This window comes from Pelodiscus sinensis, chromosome 7 (genome assembly GCF_052426305.1).
Source record: "Pelodiscus sinensis isolate ZL-2025 chromosome 7, ASM5242630v1, whole genome shotgun sequence".
Taxonomy (NCBI): domain Eukaryota; kingdom Metazoa; phylum Chordata; order Testudines; family Trionychidae; genus Pelodiscus; species Pelodiscus sinensis.
This window is the reverse complement of record NC_143058.1, coordinates 24,878,592-24,899,007: the sequence shown is the minus strand read 5'-3', so window position 1 is coordinate 24,899,007 and position 20,416 is coordinate 24,878,592. Positions and strand designations below refer to the sequence as shown.

The window sequence follows — 20,416 nt, the reverse complement described above, 5'->3', positions numbered from 1 at the left end:
CACGCATGAGATCTATCACGGAGAGAGAATCTTTCACATATGTGAAAGAAACTTATGGAATTTTAGTTTCTTTTCTCCAACACCATGATGAAGGAAAACTTAAAGTATTTCTTATTTTAGTTCGTCTGAACATCTGTGTTGATTTAGTTTTTTTTGTATTTAAGTAGTAGTATATTGCTTATGATATACCACTGTTCTTGAAATTTTCTAATGTTACAGAATCCTTTATTAAGATGCATTCTAATATATGCTCTTAATATCTTTTGACTATTTAAATAGAATGTTTAAACGTGAATTTTGAAAGGGTAGTAGATATATTTTACTCAGGATATAGCATAAATTCTATAACTTAGCTATTTTCAAGTGTTAATATGTTTATACATGTCTCAGTCTAGTTTAATGAGGGTGTATCATTTGTGTAGCTGTTAAAATGAATAACCAATAAAAGGAAACATTGCACTAATAAACAAGAGATGGCTGGAGTTGGATCCACTAACTGAAACAATTTACTTCATCCATCTTCAGTGTTTCTTAGCAACACGAAGTACTCTTACCCAGGGCGCTTTCACGGACTTTCACATCTTTCTTCAAATACAGCTTTGGTAGTATTTTATATGACCTGAAGTTCGTCCATCTGTCCTCAAGCTCCCAATGCTTTTCCATTGCTTCCAATGATCAAATGATCTTACATACATTTTTTTCCAGCTTAATAACACACAAGTTGACTAGAGAATCATTCAACATGTCAGGTCTTCCAAAGAGTTCTGGGAAATTATTTGCTGTTCTGTATAGCAAAGCTAACCTTTATTGAAAATGTGTTATAGTTTCATAATAAAACGGGTAGGAAAAATGTTGGTTTGGGAACTAACTAAATATTTTCTGATAGCCCTAGCCTCAAGGCTTGGATTGCTTGTAATAAAATGGTAGCTTTGATATCTTTTGGTGAATTGACTAATATTCTGTTAAGATAATAATTTATGAAAATTCTGGCTTGATACAGAATGTTACATTATCAGATTGTTCATGTGCAAGAATTGAATTAATGTGTGGCTGACATTTTCAGTGTTTATTTAATGAGAAGTTAGTAAACCATTGCTTCTCTGTATGTGCAGTCTAATAACTCATAGGTTGCTGTTGATACATTAAGATCCTTTCTCCATTTGTTCCATTTTATAAAGTGCAAGAAACTGATTCTGATCTTAGATCTGCTAAGGAAAATCAGCTTGATGACGGAAACCCATCAGATACATAACAGAAAGCATTATTACTTGAATATTGGGAGTAAACTTCGATTTCATTCTATAAATCTATATATAACTGTTATAGGAAATATTGTGCTCTGAATTTTCAGTAAATTGCACAGAACATTTCTGTGATTGTGTAATATGCTTTAATGACTTAGTTTCTCTAACTGTCTTACTCTGAAAAAAAGGTTTTGGAGGCCTTAGGAGAAAAATTTATCCACAGAGTATAGTAATAAGTGGTTGCAAAATTTTGTGGTGAGTTTATTTCTAATTTTTTTACGTAAGCAGAGTAATCACTAAGATATATAGAAGTTATTATATACAATACCCCAAAACTGCAGAAAGTATTATCAATTCAAGAAATGCTGCATAGTAGCTAACAATATGGACTTGGCTGTGATGCTGACTTTTTTGTGAGTGAAAAAGATGAATATAAAAGAGAAAAGACTTGATGAGAGAGTGTGGTATGAAGGTTTTATGAAGGTTTTATCAGCATGTGTTTGAGAGTGTCTGTCTGTCTCTGTCTCATTTTTCATGAATTGTGAAGTTCCAAAGAAATATACAAGTTATAATACAGGCAGTCCCCGGGTTACATGGACTTACATCGGATCCCTCCTTACAAACAGGGTGAGACAACCCCGCACTAGCTGCTTCCCCCCAGCAGATCAGGGAGATGTGAAGCTAGCGCCCCCCACAGCGGACCAGGGAGACGCGGAGCAGCTTTTCTCAGCAGACACCTCAGCTTGAGAATAAAGGACTGAGGGAAGTGATGTGTGGGAGAATAGACCTGAGCTCTGGAGAAATGTTTGTCTAGAGTTTCCCCTACAATATGTACCAGTTCCGACTTGCATACAAATTCAACTTAAGAACAAACCTACAGTCCCTATCTTGTACGTAACCCGGGGACTGCCTGTAACTGTGAATCAGATCCCTTTATCTCACCACAGTATCATGTATTATATTTATGCAACCTATTTTGTGAGTGGAACCTACCACTGGGTTGTCTGGGCTTCCAGCTTGGTCTAGTTAGAGTTAGTCTAGTCCAGCGATGGGCAATAACTGACTAAACATGGGCTGCCACCACTGTATATACCTGTGCCTCCAAAGGTACGGGCATTTGCAGCTCCTGTTGGCTGTGGATTGCTGTTCCTCACCAATGGGAGCTGTGGGAGGTGGTGTCCTGGTCTGTGCCACTTTTCACAGCTCCCATTGTCTGGAAATGGTGGTCTGTGGCTAATGGGAGCTGCGAGCGCTTTTACCTATGAAGACGCAGATAAATACAGCAGCAGCAGCCCTCCATGTCTCACTCTGGCAAACTGCCTCTGTTTTATTGCCCACTTCTGGTCAAGTCCCTGTTTCTGGCTCCTATGGCACACATTCAGGTCTCTTGTCTGATATCCTTTCTTGGCAGTTTGGGTGCCTTGTCCAGCCACTTTTGATCTTGAAGTCAGTGTCTAAGATCTCCTGATTCTTATGTCACATATGTGTGCTCCATAAAATCAGTACATAGGCTACGAGCACGCTAGACTTCTAATTGAACCACTTCAAGAACAATATGTCAGAAAAACAAGGAACATGGGCTTAAGAAAGGAATATTTTAATCACAGTGACTTTTCTCTTAAAATACTCAAAGGTTATAGACATTTGAAAACAATGGAAATCCTCAGGCCCATCTTCTAGTCTGATCTCTTCCTTCCTGTGGTTCATTAACCTTTCATTCTGAACAGGGCCCTTCATTCACTCTCATCTTTCTGCATGACCTGGTTATATGTGGTGATGGTGGCATCCCCCATGCACAGAGCAGGACCCTTCTCTATTGGGCCTGGTCTATACTAGACCAGGCAGGTCTGCTTAAGGCACGCCATCCAGCTATGCAAAATTAATAGCTGGTTTTGGCTTTCCTTAAGCAGAGCCACTGCAGCGTCCACACTGTGGGAGGCAGATTGGAACACGCACTCCCGCCAGCTTCCTATACTCTTTGCAAGCTCCTCAGCATTCTACATTAGACCTGATAAATCAGCGTTTCCCAAACTATGGGCCAGGCCCGGTACCAGTCTGTGGGGAAAAAAATACCGGGCCTCAGCGTGGCTGCCGGGGTGTTCCAGGCTCCCGGAGTGCCCGTGTGGCACCAAGTCCCCCAAGCCCTGGGCCAGGCTGGGCAGAGGACGCAGCTGGATGTTCTGGGCTCCAGGCAGAGACATAGTGAGTGGAGGGCAGGGGGGGCAGTTGCCCCTGGGTGCTATGTTAGGGAGGCGCCAGGCTGGGCTATGGGATTATGGAGCGCTGGGCTCACCTGGGCTGCAGAGAAGGGAGGTGCCGGGAACCTGGCACTGGACTCAAGTGGAAGAGGGAGGGGCGGGCAGGGAATCCGCACATGTCTGTGCGGTTTGCGGGGAGGTGCAGGGAAATGGAGCTCAGCTGGGCTGCGAGAGTGAAGAGGTGCGGGCTCCTGGGCTGGGCTGGGGAGGGGATACTGAGGAGGTGCGGAGCTCAGAGCTCAGTTTGGCTGCAGAAGGAGGGAGGTGCTGGGAGCCTGGGGCTAGACTCAAGGGGAGGGAGGGGCAGGAAATCAGATATGGGCTCAGCAGTTCTGTGGGGCTTGTGGGGAGGTGCAGGGAAACTGTGATGTGGGGGAGGTATGCAGGGAACCAGTGCAGGGCTCAACCAGGCTGAGGTGGATGGGGAAAGGCATAGGGAATAGAAGGGCAGCTCAGCTGGACTGTGAGGGGCTGCAGGGAACTGGTGCTGCACTCCCTTGGATTGTGGGGAATGGTTTTGGGGAAGGTGCAGGGAACCAGCCGGGAGTGGGCAGCTCAGTTGGATTGCAGGGGAGGGAGGTGCAAAGAAGCCTAGTGGGGAGGGGAGGAACCAGGAGCCCTGAAATGACCTCCCCTGGTCCAAAAAATCCCTCATCGGGGACCAGTGAGGTCCAGAGGGTGCCAGACCAGGGAAGTCCAACTCCTACCCAAGTCCCCTCCTTGCATCCTCCCTCTTAGCCAGATACCCTACCACTAATCTGCTCCTGCTTCCTCCTCCCAGAGTGCCCTTGAGGCGCCAGGTGCCCCCAAGCCCTGGCCCGGGCTGTGTAGAGGATGCAGCTAGATGTTCTGGGCTCCCGGAGTGCCCGTGTGAAGCTGATTCCCCAAGCCCTGGCCTGGGCTGGGCAGAGGATGCAGCCGGGTGAAACAGTGAACATTTATTCATTTTTCATTTTTTTTATATGCGTTTATATTTTTGGCCTGCAAAAAACAGTACTGAAAAAAAAATGTGTTCCAACTAAAGTAAAAAGTTTGGGAAACCCTGGTCTAGCCAGCTTTCTATACATCTTAGTCCATTTATCCAATCCATATTCCCTTAACTTGCTAGCAAAAATATTGTGGGTGACCGTATCAAAAGCTTTGCTAAAGCTGGCACTGGGGGCTTTGGGAGGACCAGAAACATCTTATTTGCATATTCATAATTTGATTAATGAATATGCAAATATGCAGCTGAATGTTACCGGTCCTCCAAAAGCTCGTGAATGGATTTACTGGTTCCTGTGACAAAAAGCTTGGGAACCCCTGCACTAAATCAAATGATAGAAGATTGACCTCTTGAGGGTCAAGCTTTTCTGTAGTGTAGACCTGCCTTGCTGTGCTACAGGGTCCACTGGAGAAGCTACGAACTTTGTAGTTTGCCCCTTCTTTGCTGTAGGCCTGTATGTAGAAATCTAATATTATGTAAGAGTAGACCAATAATCGAGGGGCAGTCACAATTATTGGATGAAGCTTTGTGATCTTGATGGCTTTTAATGTTAGTCCTTCAACAGGATGTCAAACAGTAAAGCAGGGGGTTCCCAAACTTTTTGACACAGGGACCAGTAAATCCATTCACGCTGGAGAGCACCGCTGCCGCCAACCTTGATTCCGCCGGCCAGCTGGCCGCCCTCGATCTCTGCCGGACAGCTCCGCTACCCCCAACCCTGCTTCCCGGTGGCCATTTCCCCTTGCCCCCACATACCTCCTCCCAGCCTGCCCCACCCTGGTCCCCTCCCAGCAGCCACGCTGAGGCCCAGTATTTTTTTCACGTGGCCTGGTATCAGGCCGCAGTCCATAGTTTGGGAAATACTGCAGTAAAGTATTAGTCTAGGACAGTGTTTCTCATCCTTTTTCTATAAAGTGAAATAAAAATTATAAGTACCCCCAGTACCTACAGTTTTCAGACACACAGACGTTTCTACCATTGCTACACATTTTTTTTAAACAACTTAATCGTAGCTGGGTGGGCGATGAAATGTGTGGGTGTAAAAAGTACAAAAATAATAAAGCGCTATAAAACTTAAAACAAAAATTCAGTTTTCTCCAAATTTCAGTTGTTGACGTACCCCCTAGACTTCACTTGGGTACTCCTAATGGTACTCATACCACTGATTGAGAAACACTGGTCTAAGATACAGTGCAATAGCTTGTTTTTGGGCAGACTTGTGAATCAATGTCCAATATTTTCATACGCAGAGCAAGATAGAATTCCTAAATTGACTCAGACATATTCTGCTCTGCTATAACATATTTTACAGAAAATCTGTTTCCAAAAGGTTTTAGATAGAGAGTTCTAAAGAAGTGTTATTGGGACTTTTATGTAACCTTCCAAGTATAAAGACAAAGTCCAATTTTAGAGACCGTGGAGGCAAAGGTATAATGAATAAATTTAATATATATCTAAGATCGCTTCTAAACAGCTTTTCTATTTATAAGAATTTTATGAATTTAAAGCCTTATGTGTCAAATATCCCATCTTTGGAATCCCACTGGAAAGTTTCCATTATAAAGTTCACATTTCTAGCTCCGAAAGGCTGTAAGATATTGGATCTGAAACTTGCTTCTTATCTGGACTGTATATTGCTTATTCTGTATGTGAGAGCATTTAATTTTGTGGTTATAGTGGGAAGTCTATTCATAGGGTAAAAAAATATGGAAATATTCATATTCCCTAATTTAAGCAAAAGGTGCTCAGGGCTTTGGAATGTTGGAAATAGTCCTGCTGCTGATGGATTACAGGCAGTCCCCGGGTTACATGGATCCGACTTACATCGGATCCCTACTTACAAACGGGGTGAGGCAACCGCACTAGCTGCTTCCCCCCAGCAGACAGGGAGACACGAAGCTAGCGCCCCCCCCCCCCCCCCCCCCCAGCAGACCAGGGAGACGCGGAGCGGCTTTTCTCAGCAGACATCTCAGCTTGAGAATAAAGGACTGAGGGAAGTGAGGTGTGGGAGAATAAAACTGAGCTCTGAAGAAATGTTTGGCTAGAGATTCCCCTACAATATGTACCAGTTCCGACTTACATACAAATTCAACTTAAGAACAAACCTACAGTCCCTATCTTGTACGTAATCTGGGGACTGCCTGTATTACAAGATTGTAAGGAAGGGGGAAAGACTTCTTGTTTCCTCTCTTTCTTCCTTCTGGACCTCTGTAAGAATGTCACAAGATGATCTTTTTGTGTTCAGCATCATGGTTATGAGGATGTGCAATGAAAAGAAGCCCACTGCTACTATCAGGGCCCAAAATGTCACTCACCTCAAAATTGTATGATTAATTAAGTGAAAATTCTCTACAAAGTTTTATGAAAATATTGCCTCAAGCACCTTTATTTGTGGCCTAAGCAATTCCCTTTTCTTTGGAAGGTGTAAAACTATGATAACGTTGAGCCTTGCAAATGATCTTTAAAAGGTAAAGGGTTAACCTGATGGTAGGGTATGGTATTCCAGTGGGTAGGAATGACTTGTAATCAGCAACTGTGGTGTTGAAGAAATGTTACAAAACAGGTTGCTGTAAACTGTTCTTCAGCTTCACCTTTTTTTAAATTATATTTTCCCAAACAAAGAACATGCATTTTTTTAATCTCATCAAATATTACAAAAAGTATTTTTTCATTAGTGATATAAAGAAATAATATATGGATGTGGAAAAAGATTTTTCCAAATAAATAATATGAGTATAGTTGGGATTTAATCTTGGAATTACAAGGGTCAGTAGCATTCTTACTGCTCTTGTATCTTTTGATATTCATGTTTAAAGAATGTATATAAGATTAAGGATGTGATCAGGGGTGTCATTTGGAACATTTATTTTTCAGATCAAATATTCTTGTGCAACTCTTTCTTGAAAGGACACATAATGGAATATTAAAGAACTAATCTGAGAAATGATTACCACTATTAAAAGGCTACAAATTACTATTATTGTTGGGCTGGTATTGCTTCCCTTTGATTTTGTGAACTGGGAAAAGAGCAATCTAAGATGGAAAAGTTAAAATGTGGATCCTTGTTTGTTGAGAAGTTTGGCTTTTAGGTTTTCACAGTTCAGTATAACCAATGTCCATTAAGAAGTACGTAATTTAATTCTAAATTGGATCTGGACATTCTAATGAAATATAAAGCATATATTTTTCTTTACGTACCATGTTTCTCCATTATGCATTGTGAAGGAACTTATAATACTGGGCAAATGCATATATTTTTAAGGAAACAGAGAAAAATGAAGTGTTTAAATGGAAAAATCAGTCTTTCCATTCACTCCATTTTCAGACAGAGTAAGCATTCATCTTTCTGATGTCAGAAAAAAGGACAGGAATATTCTGTAAATTATTGGACTTTTCTTCCTGCCAAGAAAAATTGTTATAGGATAAATGCATTAGAGAGTTACTGGATCTTAACTTTTCAATTGCTAATTCATCTTTAAACCTCAAATTTCCATTTTGTATTTCTTTTTTTCTGCTCCCATGTGATCAGAATGTATGAAAATATTGCCCTTTAAAGTGAATTTTTTTGTAGCTCAGATTATTTCAGATCAGATTATTTTTCACGATGGGTTGTAGAAATAATACATATGCTCTATGGGAGAGATTATATTCCAAATTACAGTAAAGTTATATTAAGACTTAATGATACGTTGTGTGAATAAGATCTCTGTCTGGTTAGGTCCTTTCTTTCCACTCCCCTGCATTGGAAATAACTTGTCCATTCTTTAACAGGGGCCTATGTCCTGATCCAGTTCTCAGTGAAGCCAGTGGAAGTTGGATAAAGTCCGTAATTACGAAGCAGCAGACACAAATGGCAAATTTAGTATACAGTTTCATGGCTGGAACTACAGTACATCCCAATGTGAAAGGTTGAGACAGCTCTCAGCCATCTTATTTTATCAAATTATGTCAGTAATAATATTTTGCACATATCTAATACTTTGCATCAAGAATCTTGCAGTTCTTCTTACTGAAGGAATGAAGAAAAAACTAACAAGTTGTTATGGCTTCTGCTTGATAAACTTTTTGAATAATAGGCTTTTTTTTTTTTGTTTTGGGGTTTTTTTTTTTTTTGTTTCCCCATAGTCGACCCAATCACCAAGTAAGTCTTTTGACCACAGTCTTCCTCTTCTTTTCTGTATCAACCTCTCCTCTTCTTTTCCAGGTTTTGTTTATTGGCAAAAGAACTAAATGTTGCTGTAGCTAGATTGCTGAATTGTTCTTTAGAAAAGATGAGTTATCTCCTCTGCTAGCTTCTGTGGAGTTGAATTGTATTTTTCTACATCTTCTGTTCCATCCATCTTATACTCCACAGCAAGTCTATTGCTATACATCTGTTGTACATTCAGTGTACATATTCTTCTTAGTGTGAACATAACCTAGTTCTGTGTTTAAAAAAGCCTCCAAACTTTAGAGGTTTATTATGTTTGCTTGGTGATATGCATGTTCAGTGTGCTGCTTTATCCCTTAATATTACATTCATGCTTTTCTCTTTTCACAGATTTATTTTTTTAGTGGTAAGTGTATTGTGCTCACACAAAATTCACATTCTCTTAGAGATGCCACTCATTCAGAAGCAATAGTTGTATTTTTCAGATAATTTCCACATTGCATACAAATGAGGATATCTGTTTACTGTGATTTTTCTATAAATGAAATCTGATCAAGAAAAGATAGGATACTGTAATTTAAGTATGTAGGAAGTACAGTAAAACTCCAATAGTCTGGCACCCAGTAGTACGGCACTCCCGATAGTCCAGCATTAAAATGTCAAGTGAGTGAGCATCCTCAAAAAAAGAATTACAAGGCAGCAGCAGCTGAACCAAACGAAACTGGAAGGGATTGAATCAGTCTGCCATTGGCATTGTGTGACTCTGGACAGTGCTGTTTTGACTTTTGAATATTTTCACCCATCGGTGTGTACAGTAGTAATGGAGTCAAAGGTGAATGAAGTTGTTAGTGGTAGTGGTAAGAAAAGTGTAAAAAGGAAGCATGTAACGCTGACATTGAACCAGAAATTAGAGATTATAAAGATGCTAGAAAGAGACATAAATCGGCACATTATCATGAGTGAATTTAATATTGGCTCTTCGACAATCTATTACATCAAGAAACAAAGATATGTTGCGAGTATTTGTTGCTGAAAGTGAAGTGCCTACTAAATGTACCAAGGTACGGCAAACTCTGAAAAGACCTAAGATGGTGCAGTTGGATGTGGCTTTAAGTGGTTTAGTGCAAAGCGTTCTGAAGGTAAGCCCATTCCTGGACCAGTGCTCGTAGAAAAAGCAAAACAGTTTCACAGTGAAATGAACATTAGTGAATCACGTGTGTTTTCAGAAGATTGGTTGCGTAATTTTAAGTATTGGAATGAGATCCGTAAGTTAGATATCATTAGTGAACAAAAGTCTGCCGATCACGTAGCTGCTGAGGAGTACGGAGCTATTTTTGAGCAGTTGGTGGAGGAACATGGTCTGTTGCGTTCTCAAATATACAATGCCGATGAAACTGGGCTCTTATGGCATTGTTTGCCGAACTCTACTCTGGTGGTTGGTGGTGAAAAGACTGTTCATGGCTTCAAAATGAACCAAGACTGCATTACAGTTCTGGTATGTGCAAATGCATCCAGCACACATAAGCTTAAGCTTTTTGTTGTAGGGAAGTACAAAAAGCCTAGGGCATTTAAAACTCTTATAAGTTTGCCAGTGATTTATGAGGCATAGGGGAATGCTTGGATGACGGCAGAAATTTTTAAGGACTGTTTTTTTTTTTATTATTATTTTGTGCCCTCGGTTAAGGAGAATTTTAGAAAGGAAGGGTCTACAGGAAGATAGTAAAGCTGTTCTTTTTCTCGATAACTGTCGAGCGCATCCGCCCGCCTCAGAGCTTGTTAGTGGAGATATTTTTGCTACATATTTGCCAGCGAATATGATGTCTTTGCTCCAATGTATGGATCAAGGCATGATACAGAACTTTAAGTGTTTCTACATGGGGTCTTTTGTCCAAAAGCTGGTAAACTCAGACTGCAGTGTTTCTGAATTTCAATCCAGTTTCAACCTTAAGGATGCTGTGTATGCAGCTGTATTGGCTTGGAAAGACGTAAAGAAGGCTACTGTACAAAAATGTTGGAGGAAACTTTGTCTTAGCATCATGTTTTGTGATGATTCTTCCGATGAAGAGGAATTTTATGGCTTTAATGTTAGGCCTAAGCGCATTACTGACGTACAAAAATAATTGAAATGTCCCTGAGAAAAATGCTGTTGCAAAGCTCACAGAAAATGAGATTGAACAATGGCTTGATATGGACAAAGACGAACCAGTTGTAGAAATGTTGAGTGCTATCATTGAAAGTATTATGAATCCACAAAAACCTCAAGAAGAAGAAGAGGAAGTGACAGAGAGAGCAAAATATACCTGGTGAGAGGCAACTGATTTTATTTCCAAATTTGTTGAATTTGCAGAGAATTGCAGCCAATATAATGCAGCTGAAGTGATGAACCTTCATATTATTCTTAATAACTTTTAGACCAAGAAGTCTCAGTCCTCTAAGCAAGCCAATATCAGTGGTATGTTTGCAAGGGCACGGAAGATAGTTCAGCCTTTGTCTTCACCACCACCATCACCAGAGTCTACTGTTGTCGACACCCCAATGGAAGCAGAAGAGGATATTGATAACCCAGATGATGAAGCACGGGTTTCATCAGATGATTAGTTGTGCAGCATGGCAAATAAACAAAATTATAGATTTAAATTTCAGTGTTTTGTTTAAGTTTTTAGTGTTTAAGTGAATAATTTACAGACTGTATTAATGCTGAAGTATATATACAATAGTACCTCCTGATAGGCCGACATATCCGATAATCCGGCATCACTTACATCCCAAAGGTGCCGGATTATCAGAAGTCTACTGTATTACCTTAATAGGAGTCAGGAATGTTATTGTCTTTTGGTACATTTCGAGTTTTCTTAGGGTCTCTGAAAGCTTTTCACTCTGTTTTGTCAAAATGAGATGCTTAAATAGCAGAAGACATTTGCTTATGTTAGGTCTACACTTAAAATGTTAACTGATGCTATAATGTCAGTTAAGGATGTAATTTTTTGAAATTTTATTACCAGCAAAAACCCTATTGTAGACATGGTTATACTAACAAAACAGTGCTTTTGCTCATGTAATTTAGGTCATGTCCATACTATGAGTTAAGGTTGAATTTATTAAAGTTGATTTCTGGTCACCCCATTTTGCAAAGTCAAAGGTCTCTGTTCCCACTGAACGGAAGAATTCAGTGTAGTTTGAAATAGTGCATTCCCCATTAGGGAGGTTCCATCGATTTTTGAGAGTGCTGCACTGTAGGTAGCTATCTCACAGTGCTTCTGCTATTCTGTGTTCTGGGTTATGCTTGCAGTGCCCATTGGGACCAAAACTGTGCAGCGGGTGATTCTGGGTTCATGTCATCAGTGTCCCATAATGTGCTCATCTGTTCCCTCCCCCTTTGCTTGCGATACGAGAAACAGATATTTTGCTCCTTTTTTGGTCCTGGTTACCCACACAGATTCTAAAGCAGGTACGGATCCCGTTTCGCACCAAACCATTATGATATCGATGTGTACATTGGCACACCTAATGGTGCAGTATGTTGAGAGTGTATGCACGTCACTCTGCCAGGAAGAGGATGAGGATGAATCTTGGGATCCTGTGGACTCACTGTATATGCAAGCCCTTGCACTGATAGAAATGCAGCTGGCAATCGATCCTCTGGACACAGTGGAATGCCGGTTCTGGTGCTGTGAGACAGACTGGTGGGACTACATAGTGCTGCAGGTATGGGATGATCAGCAGTAGTTGCAAAAATTCTGAATGTACAAGGTTGCTTTCATAGAACTTTGCGATCGGCTTTCCCCAGCCCTAAAGCGTAGGGGTACCCGAATAAGACCTGCTTTGATTGTGGAGAAGTGTGTGGTGATTGCTCTCTGGGATCTTGTAATTCCAGACAGATACCGGTCAATTGAGAATCATTTTGGAGTGGGGAAATCTACATTGGGAGCTGTTGTTATACAAATAGCCAAGATAATCAATACCATTCTGCTACAGAGGTAGTGACTGGCAAATGTGGTCATTATAGTGGATGGCTTTGCTGCAGTAGGGTTCCCTCACTGCAAAGAGGTGATAGACAGAACATACATTCCCATCTTGGCCTCCAAACACGTTGCCAATGAGTACATAAAACCTGAGGGGTACTCCTTGATGGTGCTGCAGGCATGGTGGATCACAAGGGCTGATTCACCGACATCAGTGTGGGATTGCCGGGAAACGTACATGATGCATGCCTCTTTAGCAACTCCATTAGCATCTCTCTTCAGAAAGATCTACACTGGAACTTTTGATAAGTGGAAATGTTAATAGCGATCCTTAGTGACCCAGCCTGCCCCTTGCTTCTGTGGCTCATGAAGCTGTATACTGGCAGCTTAGACTGCAGGAATGAGCATTTCAATTAGAGGCTGAGCAAGTGCAAAATGGTGGTCGAATGTGCTTTTGGGCATTTAAAAAGAAGATTTAGGAGTCTGCTGACCACAAACTAAACTACATGTAGCTGGTCACAGAAGCAATGCACCAGACCTTTCATTTGCTTCCTTTGTATTGTGATTGGGCTGCCTCAACTTCTCTATTTTAACTAGGCACTGCTGGACATCTCTAGAGTATCCTTTGTCCACCAGGCAGTTTGTGATCTTTTTGTAAATATTGGCATTTCTTTGGCTGTTTTGGAGCTCAGAGAGAATAGATTCCTCTCCACATGCCTCAGTGAGGACCAAGATCTCCTGCACACTCCATTCATGAGTATTTTTTCTTTTTTTTTTACCCTGGGAACTGTAGTTTATGGGACTTGAAGTAATGGAAGTCATGACCAGGTGTGCTGCTTGCTCTGAGGCTTGCTTGCAAAGCTGGACTCGTGGAAAAATAAATTCAGATTTTCCTAAGGCTTTTCCTGTTCACCTGAAGAGCAGTAGGGTCACAAGTTCTGGCCAGAGCGTCCAGAGCAGGGCACTGGGGGATGCCTCCTGGAGGCCAAGAATATCTGCTTTTGCAGTGTCACATCTACACTACTATAAATTCCACCAGGCAAGGTTGAAAATTGTGTTACTCATCGTGAAAAGCAGGAGTACTGAAATTGACTTCAGCAGACCTTAAGGTCGATGGAACGAGCTTGCTAGTGTGGACACATTGTTTAGAAAATTGACCTTATTCAGCTAAATGCGATCTAAACACCTAGTGTACACCAAGCCTTACAACTTTAGGGGAATTGGTATATGTTATGCTGACAGAAGCACTTTTTGCCAGTATAAGCAGTGTCTACATGAAGAGGATTTGCTGGAATAGTTGTACTAGCAAACTTTCTAGTATGGGCTAGGTCCTAGGGAGCAAGACTGATTGATCACAAGACATGATGCAGGAGGAACCAAATCTGCTTTATAAGCTTCCATTCTAGATTTTAAATTCTTTTCTAGAATATAAAAAAGTTGGGGAAGAGTCCTCATTTTGCTCCATGTTTTGCAAGGCACCTGGCATGCCTGTGACTGGTAAAAATGAACAATAATTAGAGCTGTCAAGCAAATAAAAATTATGATTAACCACATGATTGAAAATAATTGCAATTAATCACGCTGTTAAACAATAATAGAATACCATTTGTTTAAATATTTTTGATGTTTTATGCATTTTCAAATATTGATTTCAATTACAACACAGAATATAAAATGTACAAGTGATCACTTTACTTTTGGTTACAAATATTTGCATTTGTAAAAATAAAAGAAATAGTATTTTTCAATTCACCTAATACAAGTACTGCAGTGCAATATCTTTATAATGAAAGTTAAACTTACAAATGTAGAATTATGTACTTGCATTCAAAAATAAAACAATATATAACGTTAGTGCTTATAAGTCCACTCAATCTTATATTTATTTACGTTTGCAGGACATAATTCTACCTGCTTCTTCTTCACATTGTCACTTGAAAATGTGACGTTCACCTGGCACTGTTGTAGCTGGTGTTGCAAGATATTTGCATGCCAGACACACTGAAGATTCATATGTCCCTTCATGCTTCTGCCAGCATTCCAGAGGACATGAAGCCATACTGATGATGGGTTGTGCTCGGTAAAATCCAAAGCATTGTGGACTGATGAATGTTCATTTTCATTATCTGAGTCAGATGCCACCGCCAGAAGGTTGATTTTCTTTTTTTGATGGTTTGGGTTCTATAATTTCTACATTGGTAGGTTGTTCTTTTAAGACTTCTGAAAGTTCCACACTTCATCCCTCTCAAATTTTGGAAGATATTCTTGACCTCATATTCTTAAACTTTGGGTCAAGTGCTGTAGATATCTTTAGAAATATCTCATTGGTGTCTTCTTTGTGTTTTGTCAAATCTGCTGCAAATGTATTCTTAAAACAAATGTGCTGAATCCTCATTCAATACCACTATAACCTGAAATATATGACAGACTGTGGGTAAAACAGAGCTGGAGATATACAATTCTCTTCCAAGGAGTTCAGTCACAAATTCAGTTAACACATTATTTTTGTTGACATGCATCATCAGCATGGAAACATTTCCTCTGAAATGGTGGTCAAAGCACGAAGGGGCATCTATGTTAAGTGAGTGAGTTAACTGCAATTAATTGATAACCCTAATAATAACATTTACAAATCAGCCAGGTGGAATTCTGCACCTATATTTTTCTGACCATACTTGCATAGTTTTAGTGTTTTGTTTTGTTTTATTTTTGCATTCAAGGTATATACACTCTTATTAATAGAACTGAAGATTATTTCTTGTGTACACTACTTTCTCTAAGAACAGGAGTAATGGCTGAAGTATCAGTCATCTTATTTCAATTTAGTTCCATAAAGGGCTGTCAAACGATTAAAAAAATTATTGTGATGGCATTTCAAAGGGGCAGCGCTGCGGAAGCCCGGGATCAGCTGGAGTCCTCAGCTGACTCCAGGCTCAGTGCAGCTGCTCCTTGGAAAGGCCACCAGTGCAGCTGCCCCTTGGAAAGGCTGACCCTGGGCTCTGTGCAGCGCTGTCCCTTTGAAGCGCTGTCCCATGTGGTGCTTCAAAGGGGCAGTGCAAGGCAGAGCCCGGGATCAGCTGGAGTATCTAGCTGGAGTACTACAGCTGATCCCGGGCTTCTTGTTGTGCTGCCCCTTTGAAGCCCCAGTCCGGTGCTTCAAAGAGGCAGTGAAACATGGAGCTAGGAATCAGCGGGGTACTCCAGCTGATCCCCAGCTCTTAATGCGCTGCCACTTTGAGGTGCCGAAGTGGTGCTTCAGAGGAGCAGCACAGCATTAACACCTGTGATTAATGCGTTAAAAAAATAGAAGTGTTAATCTTTCTCTGAATAAATCACAGGTGTTAACGCACGTCAGTTGGTAGCCCTAGTTCCATAGTGATGTTTTTAGATTATTGTTTTGATAGGAATCCATTGCAAATTATACACCTGGCCAAGTCTCTGTTTCTCTCAATGGATGGTGCCAGATGTCTCAGAAGGGGCAAATAGAGCAGGGCAATTTTGAGTGATCTGTTTCCTCTGATTCACTCCCACTTTCTGATAGCTGCAGGTTGAGGGACACCCATAGCGTGGGTTTGTATTCTTGATCATCTTGGCTAATAACGATTGGTGGACCAAACCTCCATGAAAGCATCTAGGTTTTTTCTGATACAGTTGTACTTTTGGCCTTTTGAACATCCCATGGCAACAGGTTCCATAGGTTGACTATTGTGTAAAGTAGTATTTCCTTTTGTTTGTTTTAAATCTCCTGCCTATTAATTTAATCAGGTGACCTCTACAGCTTGTGTTATGGAACAGGGTAAACAGCACATCTCTGTTCACTTCTCCATACAGTTCATGGCTGTGTCTACATTGGCAAGATTTTGCACAAAATCTTGCCACCTGTCTACACTGGCCGTGAGTATTTGAGCAAGAACACTGACGTTGTAATGTACAAAATCAGTGTTTCTTGTGCAAATACTCTGATGCTCCCACTCAGGGATAAGTCCTCTTGCACAAGTGTTCTTGTAGCTCCTATTGATGATTTACTATCAACTTGCTTATGCCGGGGCACCCAGAACAATTAGTCCAAATTAACTAGTGGTGTGAGTTCAAGTAGATTGATTAAACTCCAATACGTTTAACTCCAATATGGATACTTTTACTCAAAATTAGAGTAGCCTTTAAAAGTGAATTAAGTTAAACCAAATTAAGATCACTATAATTCCATGTTTCGGAGACCACTTTGAGAAGCCTGTTAACTGGACGTACCGGTTTGTTTACTTACCAACGTGGTGGCCTTGGAGCCTCGTGGCTCCTATTGGCTCTGTTTTGCTATTTGCACCCAAGGGCAGCCACAGGAAGCGGCGTGGGCTGGTCTGCCACTATGGAAAACCAAGGGGTTTCTTGTGAATGAGTAACAGATTCTACTTTTAACACATAACTTCCTAAAAGGTACTTGCTCCAAACACAGTATTACAACATACTGCTTCCAAGTTTCTTTTCTATGTAACTTATTCAGCTGGTCTCAAACACTATAACTTTAATTGTTTGAGGGCAAAAGAGATCACTTAGTACATACATTTTGCATGACGATACTGATTTTCAGATCCGATTTGTTGGATTGCAAAAGATATGCCAATGTGTTAAGTATACTAAAGGATCCTGGATTAGACCTTTAAGAATCTCTTAAGAAAGCCAGCTTTAAATAAATTTTCTTCTTTTTGATGTACAGTTTCTTAGCTGTCTTAAAAAGATGTATACATGGACAGTCTTATGCACTGTATGTAGTCTCCTTGAATTCAGTAGGATTGCTCACAATGTGTGAAGATACACATGCATAATATTTTGCAGAATTGGAGCCTATGTTTTTTCCATGTAATTTATTCATTAAGATATTGAATACCCCTTTTAAATAACTAAAATTGGATATCCTGTGTTAGCATAAGACATTCTGTATTAGCATGAGATAGCTCTGTGCTTCCCTAGGGTTGTTAGAAACATTAAACATTCCTAAAACAGAACAAGTTTATAATTATTTCTATTGTCTTCGTTTATTTTTTTCCTGTATTTGCATATCTTTTCTTCAGTGATTTTTGGAGGAAACATTGATAGTGTATAAAGAAGAACCTGTCAAATACTTGCCTGTAGCCTTATATTTCAACTGATGGAAATATTCACAATATTCAGTTGACTGACTGTATACTAGAACTTATATGCCAAACATTTATACAGTGATTTCCCTTTTTGACCATAGGAACTATATAAGCCGTAATGCTTTTTGAACGTTAGAGTCAATGTTCAGAGACCATGATGTGTTTACTTAAGAGTGTGTAGTGCACAGGAGCTGATTAGTTTCATAGTGTAGAGTGGAATAATTGTCATAACCTAGTCTCTGCTGATGCATCTTATATAGCCATTTCTGCTACCTGCAGAACTCCTGCTTCTGCATTTTTAGCTGTTGGTACCACTGCATGCTCTGAATTTGCACATAATTTCAAGCTAATGAAAATCACTCTGTCTCTCAAAAACAAAATTAATAGGGTTGAAAGTTACTAAATACTCTTGTTATCTGGTGATTCTGGAGCTTAAAAGAGGAGATCCTAAATACAACCATGTTTTTGAGAAAAAATTCATTCTGTCACTGTCAATGGAAATTGTAAGTGAGAAACTCCGGATAAATAGAGAATGACATTCTCCTTGTATTGTCCATGAGACATTTGCTCAAGAAAAGAAGTAGTTTAAATAACATGACATACAGTTCCTGATGTGGAAGAAAGCCCCTGTATGCCTAATACATTGGAAAGCATTTTTTAAGAACTTCTCATCCTTATGTAAAATTAACCCCCTATAACATTATCAAAGTTAGTATCATCTTAGGTTATCTGCTTTCTATGGATTGAACATGAAGCCTGAAGTCTGCTTTCGCTTGTAAAAGCAACTGTGGACTATTTACTCTGATTTTCTTTAAGGTTCAATGTAAGTGACTTTGTTTCATGCTCACTTTTTTTTTAACTTTTTCACTCAGCTTGAATTAGTCTTCTCCTTAGTTTTTCAATAAACATTCTTTTCAATCAGCTAACATTTTAGATTAGAATAACAATTTTAGGTAAACTAGGCAGTGGTTTCACAGTTTTCCCCTTGCACGTGTAAATATCATGGAGACAACTGTGGCAGCCCCTCCCCCCACATGCTTTATGAAATTGTTTTATGGATACAAATACATGAAGACACTTTGGACAAAATACCTTATATAACCTGTCAGTTTTAGTGTCACAATCTGCTGGATCTGTATACATTATTTTGTTGCATATATAATTCTTGCATATAAAGTTAGAAAGATGAAGTAGGAAATTATTTATGGTTTAAATGTGCAAATGTAAGCCCCCAATGGTGCTCCTGGTCTCAATGACTGAGTGATCAATTTAATGACTTGATAACAGCCTGGTTTTGTCTCTTAAGTCTGAGCAGTGATTGGTCCTTGAAAGACATGTGACCAAACCAGTTTATACTGGTAATTTTCCATGGAAGGGTGGGTGTAGAAATAAAGGATTCCTGCCCAAAAGGAAGTCTATTTAAGATGAAAAGCTATGGGTCTCTTTGTCTTTGATTGGCATGACACACCCAAAAGGGAAGCCGGGGACCCAGGTCAGAGTAAAAGATGTTCTCTAACTTGAAGGCTTTAGGGTAAGTTTGGAAAAAGCTCTAGTGTGTTAGAACTAGGTATTCATTTTAATTTAAATTTGTAATTTAGTTTGTTCTGTCCATTTTCACTTGCAGTCACTTAAATCCTACCATTTTGTACTGAATAAAATTACATTTATTTACCATTAAGCCCAATGTAAATAAGTGTTGCGGGGGGCGAATCAATGTGCACATACTCCTTTAATTGTTAAAGGGGGCTTACCTGAACGAGTTTTCATGTGTGAAATTCTCCTAGAGTGAAATACAGATTTAATTTGGGTTTTGATCCCTGGGGTTGGTTTCCTTGATGATGTGCCTTTGAAGTGCATTCTCCCAGCTCTGAAGAGATTCAGTGTCTGCATTGCTCGGTGGGGAGGATGGGGAATGGTTATATGAGCTCTGTGCCTTGTTTCGGGGAGACCAGGAAATCTAGCCCAGCAGGACATGATGGTAAGGAGCTCCATAGAGCAAGAAGATGAATGAATGTCAGTGGCTTTATCAGGATTCCAGGAAGCAGTCCCAAGTGGTCTTCTGTGTCTGCACCCCGTCACAACAATCTTTATGTATATTATGCTGGTGGACTGGCTCTTATAAACATTTCTAAATTATACAGAAATAAGATCTGATTGTCAGATGACCAGTTTTGTTGTTGATGTTCAGGATTTTTTTTTACAAAATCTAGTATTTACATGGCATATATCATCAGTTGGTGAGCTAGACCATTCCATAAAGACAAGTGTTCCATTGCCTCTGGAGCAGTATGAGTGTGAGGCTGTGACTCAGGAAGTTTCCTCACTGCTTAGTGGAGGGAATGTACTGTGATAGCACATCATTACATTGAAGCTCCTTGATCCTTCCTGACCAACTGAATGGATCCTTCCTGCCCAACATAGTGGAGCCTGCTTCTCCTGTACTCTGGAAGCAGTTGTATAGCATACAACCATAAGGGAATACACAACGGTACTTAATGCCCTTTCTAGTCACTTATGCAGGGTTGACCATGAGCTGGTCAAGAGTATATTAGCAATTTAAATGGATAAATGTGTGTGTCTGTGTGTGTGTCTTATTAAATAATTGAACTACCATCCCATCCAAGGACCCGAACGCTACCTTGTTCTCAGCAGCTTTGAAGGTTTTAGATCAGGGTGGGCAGTAAT

At 40.1% G+C, this 20,416-nt stretch overlaps 1 protein-coding gene and 1 pseudogene across 5 annotated transcripts in view; both read left to right on the top strand.

Annotated features, from left to right (window-relative positions):
• LOC149524042 (uncharacterized) overlaps positions 1 to 11,235 on the top strand; it is a 33,122-nt pseudogene extending 21,887 nt beyond the window's left edge.
• The window catches only part of QTMAN (queuosine-tRNA mannosyltransferase), a 338,255-nt gene that overhangs the window by 12,382 nt on the left and 305,457 nt on the right, over positions 1 to 20,416 (top strand). The gene's annotated exons all lie outside the window — the stretch shown is intronic.